At 47.9% G+C, this 10,011-nt stretch overlaps 1 long non-coding RNA gene across 1 annotated transcript; it reads left to right on the top strand.

The window, feature by feature from the left end:
* The first annotated feature begins 429 nt into the window (after positions 1–429).
* Positions 430–1,539, top strand: LOC121162915. Its single transcript, XR_005884864.1, has 3 exons — positions 430–457; positions 725–937; positions 1,453–1,539. It is a non-coding gene; the product is annotated as an uncharacterized LOC121162915 (long non-coding RNA).
* Positions 1,540–10,011: the final 8,472 nt, after the last annotated feature.

The following is a 10,011-nucleotide window of genomic DNA, read 5'->3' as shown; positions in this document are numbered from 1 at the left end:
GGATGCATGCCCCCTCCTGTAGCATTTCTGACCTCACAGATTCTGTGTTGTCTCCACAACAAGAGGCTGAGTCCTGTCTCAGCCGCCAACCTTGTTTCCTCTAGTTCAACCTGACAGGGCCTGGTCTGGACCCCGGGGCACTGTGGTGGTGAGATCAAGGGGCTCTTCTCTGGTGTGCCATTTTTGTTTTGTTTTGTTTTGTTGTTCTCCAATGTGCTGTTAACGCTAGGGAAACCTTGCATCTGTCCTTAGTAACGTCCCTTCCCTTTGTCCCTCCACAGAGCATCCCAGAAGACTGCCTTGAATAAATCCACTATGTCCTCCTGTGATATCTCTGTGAAGGGGCCTAAGTGGTGCGCACTTCGTGAAGCTTGTTACCAGGATATTGATCGCCCATGTGCACGGCCCATGATCTTTAATAAACATCAATACTTCTTTTCTGATGCGCTTCTTGGAAGTGAGTATTTGCTGGGTAGTTCACTTACCTGCTCTGGATGTTTCAGGCAGATTCCAATAGCCATTGGCCCACGGTACCCATGCCTCTCCTTTATGAATTCTCCTGTTTCTCCAGGTAGAGCTTGTAGAAGCATCTTTGTGTATTGAGGATAGTGTAGGTTTGCCACGGTAGCTCCCTAGAGTACCACTGCTTGCCTGGGTGCCCCTTAGACCCTGCTCATGGCCTTGGCACTTGTGAGCCTTCTTAGGGATGTTTTCCTCTTTTCAGGTTTTGTCGTGAAAAACCGTTGCCCTAGCTTCATAGGAAGTGTAACTTCCTACCAGCTTTCGAAGTGTTCCCTTCACAATACGCCATCATGTGGCAGCGTCCACCCTCAGAGTGATTCTATTGAGAAGCCACCCACTCAGACATGTGGTAGCAGAGGGTGGCTCTTATCATCCACCAGAATTTTATGTAAAGTGCTATCGATCGTTTATGAAGGTAGGAAAGGTCTGGTGTACTGGAACGAGTGATGTGTGTATTGATTGCTGTGGTGTTGTGAATGACCAAGACTTTCTCCCTCATGTCCTCCCAGGGTCACATTGAATGTCCCATCGCTCTTATGTGGGGACATGGATGAGAACTTGGGATGAGGGACCAGATCTGCCCCTAGACCTTGGGTTTCCTTTCAAACATTTGTCATTGAACACGTTATTTCCATCTTAGTTGTCCATTTCTCATTTGAGGCTCCTGGAAAAATATACCTGCATCCCATAAAATATGATACATCATACAAAGATCTATCCATATCATGGATGGACTCTTCAGTGAGAGCATTTGCAGGATGCCTGACTTAGAATTCTTCAGTAGCATCTGTTTCTTGTTAGTAACTCAGATGGCAGTCTGAAGGAGCTCATATTGGCCCTAGCCTCTGCCACTACCAGCAGGCCCTTCAGACTCAGCTGTCAGCAGGACCTGACCAAGATTCTCATTTGATTTCTCTCTTTCCCTCTCAGGTCCCCAGAACCAGATATGGTGAAAACCCAATATATACTGGAAAACCCAATATTTTAATAAATTGAATCTCATCAAATATATAGATGATCTATTTTGTTGTCTGTTGTTTATTGTCAAAAATGCATAGAGGCAAAAATGCACAAGAACCTGGGATTCGGGTTTTCTTCTGAAACCTGTAGACAGGTTTGGTTCTATGCCCTGAGACACTCAAACAAGAAAGGCCATGACTCTATTGTACCCCGGGGTCAAAGTCTGGAAACATTAGTATACATCTCACTGGAATGAACAAGCACATGTGAGGGTGGAGACCATGACAGAGGAATACTGACCACTACTCCCTGGCATTTTGTGGGCCCTGGGGGAAGAGTGGATGCAGGCAGTGCTGCCTCTGTGTCCTGGATATGACGGTGAGCTGAACAGGTTGTGGCTTCCAGAAGCTTCCATCCATCTTAGCACAGAAATCCAGAGATGGGGTGGAACCCACAGCCTGTGGCCTGAGATTGCTACACTCACCTTTTTCTGCATGCCCAAGAAAAGGTTCCAAATGCCTGATAAACTTACGGGAAGACACACAGCCATGTACAGAGAGAAAAAGTCAAGGTGATAGGAATAGTGATTAACCAGACAGGAAATGACACTCTGACTTGGCACAGCTGCTGCTTTTTGGGGGTGTGGGAAGACCCCAGGAGATGTTCAAGGGAGGATGAGGAGTGGGAGAAATGAGTGTACAGGAAGGTGGTGATGTGCAGCAATGACAAGATTGCAATGCACACGACTAGTGCCACTTGCCTTTGTTCCCACAGAAAAGGATGAGGGGCAGACAGCCCACCTCCATCCCCCAGTTGTGTGGTCCAGCTCTGAACAGGATCCTGACAGAAGAAAGACTTTGCAGAAAACATGAGAGTCGCCTCACCTTGGCTCACTCCCCTTTGCTTTGAACACACCTGTCCTGCCACCCACACAGGGATCATCACTGCCTCCATGGGCAGCTGTGGCATTCCCTGTGTGCTACACACAGCATCTCTAGAACCCTCTTGGCCAGAGACCCTGGGTCCCTTGACCAAAAACTGGTGCTCACATTCAAGTAGCCATTTTGAACTTGACCCTGTGACAGGAATCCCTCCGGTATGTAGGTCATAAACAGTAGCCCTGTTAGCTGCCTCCTCTACATAGGACACGGTCCTTACACGGCGCTGTGTCCTCTGACATTCCTTTCAACTCATGTTCTGCTCCTTAACACGCTGCTTCAGATTCCAGATCAGCTGACTGATGGGGACTGACATCACACCCCTCCCTTTGAGGCGGCATGTGGAATCGGTGCTCTAGTCTCACTTTATACCTATATTCATATAACGGCTTCACAAAAAGCTCTTGAAGCTGCAAATCATGAGTATAAATAAATAACAAAGATGTTTTTATTTCTTCATTTCATTTGTTTGAAAATAGAGAGGGAGATCATGTTCTGTCCACTGACTGGTCTGTCTTTCCACCTGATGTCGGAGCTCTGGATTTGACAGTTCTGTTCACACCTGTGGTGTTTAGAGGAATGCCAGCTGTGCAGTAAATGCCTGTTGGTGGGATGAAGGCCCCTGTACATTTACAGCTGTGTTAAGATTGTATGTATAGTGCCTGGCGCGGTGTCCTAGCAGCTAAAATTCTTGTCTTGAATGAGCTGGGATCCCACATGGGCGCCAGTTCTAATGCTAGCAGCACCACTTCCCATCAAGCTCCCTGCTTGTGCCTGGAGCTTGAGTATGGCTCCAATGAAATTGGTACAGCCTTTATGGAAATCAGTCTGGAGAACACTCAAACAACTCAAAATCTGCATACCATATGACCCAGCAATAGCACTCCTAGGAATATATCCAAAACACCTGTTTTACGACAAACCAACATGCATCCCTATGTTCATTGCAGCACAATCAGTAATTGCAAAAACATGGAAGCAACCGAAATGCCCATCAGCAGAAGATTGGATAAGAAAGCTTTGGTTCATCTACTCCATGGAATACTACTCAGCTATTAAAAAAAACAAAATGCAGTTCTTTGTGGCTAAATGGGCACAACTGGAAACTATAATGCTAAGGGAAATGAGCGAATCCCAAAAGATTAGATACCACATGTTTGCCTTGATTTAACCTGTAATTTTTTGTTTGGTTGTTTGTTATTTTTTGAACCTGTCATTGATACTGTCTCAACCCAGATGTTTCGAAGAAGGGAACTTGCATTATTTTTAACATATTGTTTACCCAATACTATGTCAATTAATTCCATAATGTTGTATATTGATACTGAGGCCTTGTTGGGGCTTTTAACTGACCGGAACTTTACTCTGTTAGACCTATCTTCAGACCATAGAAGGTATCCTCAAGAGGCCACTGAACTTATCTGGACAATAAGATGCTGAACTTTATGCTAGGCAAGTGTTTGCAAGGAATGAATCTCAACTGAACTTGAACTATGGTTATGCAACAAGGTGGAGGAATCCACCATGGGGGGAGGGGTATGGGAGGGGTGGGGGGAATCCCCAGTGCCTATAAAACTGTAGTACATAATACAATGTAAGCAACAAACCAAACAAAAAAAAGAAAATAAATAAATCGTTTTTTTGTGTGTTTTTTTTTTTTAAAGAATGCACGTGTAGCAAAATCACACTGGTGAGATGGTATGATGTCCACAGGGCTGCCCTGACAATGTGCCAGAGTAAAGCTATGATGGTTTTGTGATCAGGTCAAGTGTGCCAGAGGCCAAAAGTTTCTAAGCTAATCTTCTATGTCCTCATCCATTTTCCAAAAGACAGCAACAGTTAGGCCTAGGCCAGACCAGAAAGAGGATCCAGGTCTCCCATACAGGTGGCTGAGGGCCAAATACTTGGACCATCGTCTGCTTTCCCAAACACACACAGCCGGGAGCTGGATCAGAAGCCGAGAAGTGGACGCTCACAGGGACACTCCAACAGTCCGGGATGGATGCCAGTGCCACAGTGAGAGCTGCAGCACCGTGCTGGCCTCTGCTAGGGTCTTGATTGGAAGTCTTAACCCTCTCTCTACATTCTCTTACTGTTCGTTCTTTACCTACACTTTGATCACATATTAACTAGGAGTAATATCAAAAACTAGGCTAACTGGGCACATGTGTCCACATGAAAGACATTTTGAAATTTACATGGAAATAGCTTCCATGTTCCCTAAAATATGATGGCTTTATGTGATTAGATAGAAAAGCAAAGTCAATTCCAGATACATTCTATGGAAAAAATTGATTGAGTTTTAAACTGAACATGAAATCAACGGAACTAGGCACCACTTGAGCTTCCCATACTGAATGTCAGAGTGCCTGTATTTGAACTTGGCTCTGTTTCCAAGTCCAGCTTCCTGGATATGTATACCTGGGGAGGCAGCAGTGATGGCTCAGCTACTTGGGTCCCTGCTAGCCCACATGGGAGGCTTACATTAAGTTCTGGGCTCCAGAGCTTGGCCAACACAGCCTAGGCTTTTGCAGGCATTTGGGAAATAACTAATGCGTGGAAGGGTGGTGTGTGTGTGGTGTGTGTGTGTGTGTGCCCCACCAACCCCTTGTCTTTTCCTGGTGATTCCTTGATGAACCATGAGGCTTGGTGGGTGGGGTGTGAAAGGAATAGTTGGAGGGTCAGATCATCATTTCCTTTTTTTTTTTTAATTTCACTTCTTTTTATCATTATCATTTTATGCTGCAGTTTCATTAGGCCCTGGGTTTCCCCTATTCCCTTCCCAATTCCCTCCTTGCTCACCCCTATATCACTACTACAGTATAGTTCTTACACAGTCATATGTCCATAATTGCTGGCATAGACATTGGCAAAGAGTCCAGCATCCTAGTGTCAAGCCAGAGCAGGAGGAATTAGGGGCTGGCCTATGCACCTTTCTGCATTCATGATGCCAATGGATTTCTCTGTGGTTGATTGGGACTTAGATGACAATACCCCAAAATGAAGGCCTCACAGGGGTCCTTGCCTGACACCTAGTTCCCCCCCCCCCATATTCTGGATCCTGCCTAGAAACAGCTCCACATGCAACCACTTCTGTTCATACATTGGAAAGAGAAAGCTGTGTGAGGCACGTCTCCTGGATCTGAGAGAGAGAGAGAGACCAAGAGTCAAACCCATCCTCGCTGGTCCCTTTCTCCTTTTCCTCATCTGGACCTTATATTGGTGAAGGTTCTTATAGGCTTAATCTTAGCACCTGATGTGCAAGGCCGTTTTCTCCTGAGGTACATATCGAGTCTACAGCTTAGGGTCAGCACCCACTGTCAAGCAGATTCTGCAGAACCAACCTGGGAGGGACTGGAGGATTTAAAGCCGCTTTTCAGGAAGGCACCTCACAGATACGTGCTTTCTATGTGTTCCTCCCCCACATCTTGTCACTCAGTACCATCATTGTAGCTAGCAGGATGTTGTTCTAACAGAGACAATCCCAAAGGCAAGGAAGGTCGAGCATGAGTGAAGTGTACTGAACTCACACCCACCTCCTTCCTCTGTGGTCATCAGTGCACACCTGGATTCCATGGCCTAGCCATACATATCATTTCAGTACTCCCAGTACATGCTCTTCTTAAGAGTGTGTCCAAGTGCAAAACCAGGACATACTTGAACTGGCAGGAGTCCCAGAACTACCAGGTGTAGGAAATGGGGGTGCTGAACTGAGACATTTCTATCTCTGCCACCTTAGATACTGGGATTCTTCTGAGCAGCAGAACTTGCTACACCGCAGCCTACATGCCTGCTTTGAGCTATTAATTGGAGAAAATTAGCCTATGGAGAACCCAGACTGTCTCTGTGTATCCCACACACCCAGGGGGCCCATTTACCCAAATGACGCCCCTTTTCATCAGGAAGTAGCCAGAAGACATCAGCGCCCTTTTACCCCTACAGAAGTAGGATGTGGGATTTCAAGAGGGGGGACTGAGACCATCCAGGCCTGCTGAGGTCTTGGCCACACCTTCAGGTGGGCAGCACCAGCATCGCCCACCCAGTTCCTAAGAGACCACCAATGGGGACCACCAATCTTACCTGTAGGTTCCCAGACTAACAAGGAAGGGTCAGAGAATGCTTAAAATCCCAAGACCCTTCCTCAAACCTTTGGTGTCTCTCTGTCCCTCCTCTTATGAGACGCACCACCTCCTGGCTTTCTCTCCAGGAGTGCTTTCCCCTTCCCATCTCCCTTTCCTGTCCATTGCAAATCAACTTTTCTTTCTGCAACAGATTCCTGGTTTTTTATTTCTATACTAAGCTGAAGAAAGAACCCACTGGGCATTTCTGGATACATCTGTGGCCTGGGAAAACAGTGGAGGGTGACCCAAGTGTATGGGACCCTGCACCTATGTGGGAGGCCTGGAAGAAGCTCCGGCTCCTGGATCGGATCGGATCGGGTCTGCTCTGGCCATGGTTTTGACCATTTGGGGAGTGCACTGGTGGATGGAAATCTTTCTCTCTCTGTGTCTCCTTCTCCCTATAAATCTGGCTTCCCAACAAAAGTAAGTCAAACTGAATGGGGAAAAAAAGAAAGTGAAGCAAGACAATGGGAGATACTGGCATTGTGGCACCGCACATGCGCTAAGCAGCCTGTTAGGGGAGACACTGGCCTGCCATATGGAAACACCGATTTGAGCTCGTTCCTGGCTGCTGGCTTTGGCCTAGGCTGGCCTCAGCTGCTGTGACACAGGAGGGAGAAAGACCATCCATACTTTGTGACACTACCGCCTAGGGAGGGCCATCCAGGAGACAGGGATGGAGGAAAGGTCTCCCTTCCCCCGGCACATATTGTGGGAACGGACTTGGGGTGAGGCGCTGGCTGGGTTTTAGCTGTGTGTATAGGATGTCTTTGCTATGCCAGCGTGGTTGAGAACATTGGAATGAACTGAACCAGGTTCTTGATTCTTGTGAGGCATTCTCTCTCTCTTTGATCTGTCTCTCTCTGTCTCATTACTGGATGAAGTTCCCCAGGAGAGCTGGGACCTGGGCCTGGAAAACCTGGCCTAAAGGGTTAATCTGAGTTTGACCCCTGGGCCAATGAGTCGCGAGACTCAGCGTTGTTGTGGTTGTTGCTTCTTGGTTTTGCTCTTTCTGCTGCCCCTTCATCCTTCCCCATCCTTCATCTTCCCCATCCCAAACTCACTCCACACCCCAAGGTGCATGGAGGTTCAAAAATCCAATCGTGGTGTCTGTGCGCCATCTAGTGGCCACAGTATCTATCAGACACTTGCAAGCCAAGAGGGCGCTGACAGCAGAAGCCAAGATAGTGCATGTGTCTAAACAATTCTCAAGTCTCGCGAGGCCTTGGCTTCAGTTGGCATGGAGTTTGAGGGTCTAGGGAGTGGAGACAGAAGGAAAGAGTCGTTTTAGGGCAGGCGCAGTGTGCAGCAAGTGCAGATCGGGCTACCTGCTTGCTGGCTGAACTGTGTCTGGGTCTCTGTTTCAGAAAGCTCCTGGGCAGGAAGTTTGCTCTGAACCGAGTGGTATCCAGCACAGATTGAAACAGAGCCCCCACCATGCTAAAGTGAGACCCAGACTCCTGTCCCTCTCCCATCAGCCTAAAGGAATGGCCGTTGCTTGTCCTCAATCACGAGGTGTGCACTGACTTCAGGGAGAGTGATTCAGCTGGATTAAAGCCCCTTCCAAGCTGACATGCAAATCTTGTTCTCCCCCTAACCAGGCTGTGTCCTGGGGCTTGACTGCTGAATCCCTGAACGCACTCTGAGAATCCTTCCACCTGTTCTCCTTGACCCTACACCTCCCACCCTCTCCCATACCAGTGAGGCAATTCTATTCTGCCTTCTCATGATCTGGCTTGGCAGGAAGCCACAATTAACAGCTAGAGCTCATGGCTGAACCCCAGTACTTACGCATTAAGTTATTTCTGAAAATAAAGTAATAGCCATGCGTTACAGACATGTAAATGTTGACAAATAATCCTAAGATCTCGTAATGTGGCTTTGTCTTGACATAGGTCAAAGTGGATTGTGTCTATCGGGTTGAATCAATATAATCTAAAAGGTTTCTTCAAAAACAGAAAAACTTGGACACACAAATAACACCAGGAATTCATGTGTGTGGACCAAAAGGAGAATACAGAAATCTGCAAACAAAGAGGAAATAATATGGGGGAAGCCAGGTTTGTTGGACTCCTGAGTCATCCCCAATCAGCTGATGCATATGCTGGTGGTTGCAGTTGCTGAGTCAGTTTTGTTTCCCACCCTGTCTTCTACATGAAGCAATGGGTGTTGGAGTCTAGTGTCCAATTCTGCCCATCACACATCAGCTCTCATGCAAACCAGCTGGAGCTGCAGCCTAGTTGGAGTGACCCACAATAACCCTCACCAGTCCCCTGTCCTGGTTAACATGCTTGCCAGTATGTGCAGGAGATTGGTCCACTCTGTCTCACATCCCATTCAGCTCCCATGCATGTCAGTGGGCATTGCAGCCTAGTGCTACCCATCCAGCCCCACTATCCAGCCCACACACCTGCCTTTGTCTAGCCGTGCCTGTCCCAGTTCTGCTTTTAATTCTCTGCAGTGGTAGGTGTCCGCTGCTCCCCTACTGGGCCCACTCCCAAATCATGCACTCTCCAGGTGGTTCTACAGTATGGCTTGGCAGAATTAGTCTACAGTGCCAGCATCTGTCAGCTGATGCTGCAGCAAAACCCAACCGATTCTCACCTACTCTGATCTCTGCTTGTACCGTAGGAACAGTCATCCCAGCCTGCTTTTCCCTGATCTAGCTCACATGAGGTCAACAGGTGTTGTAGCCCTCCTGGGTCATATTTACCCCCATCCCAATTCAAGCTTCTCCAGTGGGAATGGTCATCCTGCAGGGGAGCCCTCCATATTGCCCCTACCAGCTTTGTCCCTTCTTCCCACAGTTTCTACTTGTGCTGGTTGTGTACTTTGGCCCAGTCTGGCATTACCCACCTTGCCTCAGTTTTTGCCAAGTGGGTGCTGTAGCCTGGCCGGGCCCGGGCCACCCCAAATTCCAACTCACACTGGTGGGCATTAGTTACAGGCTAGCCCAGCTCAATGGGCACCTAGCCTCAGCCATAATGTGTACTGGCATGTGTTGTGACCAAACCTGGCCAGACCCACACTCCATTTGGTGCTCAGATTCGCCAGCGGGTGATTTGAACTGTTTCATCCTGGTCTGCCCCTGACCTGTGCCAAATATATGCTGTTGGGTACCATTCCCTGGCCTGGCCTGGCCTGATACCTATCATGGTTCTTCCACTCACGTTCAGGGAATGTGTCTTGACTGGAGTTTCCTAAGCTCATCCATCAGAATCTCTCCCAGTGTCAGATCTCACCCACACCTACTCAGTCTACCTCCTGGCCTGGCAGGAACAGTGGCCTTTTCTGACTGGCCTTCAACCCATTCCAGTTCTTAATATTGGCTGTTTCAGCCCAGGCAAGCCTGGTCTACATCTAGACAAAGCTCACACATGGCTCAGTAGGAGCAGAGACCTAACCTGGGCTGTCCTACAGCTCCTCTGGTTCTCCGGAGCACTAGATGGTTGCAGTCTAGCACAGTCTGG

This window comes from Ochotona curzoniae, unplaced genomic scaffold, assembly GCF_017591425.1.
Source record: "Ochotona curzoniae isolate NIBS_2020 unplaced genomic scaffold, NIBS_Ocur_1.0 contig_599, whole genome shotgun sequence".
Taxonomy (NCBI): domain Eukaryota; kingdom Metazoa; phylum Chordata; class Mammalia; order Lagomorpha; family Ochotonidae; genus Ochotona; species Ochotona curzoniae.
This window is presented reverse-complemented; position numbering and strand designations above follow the sequence as displayed.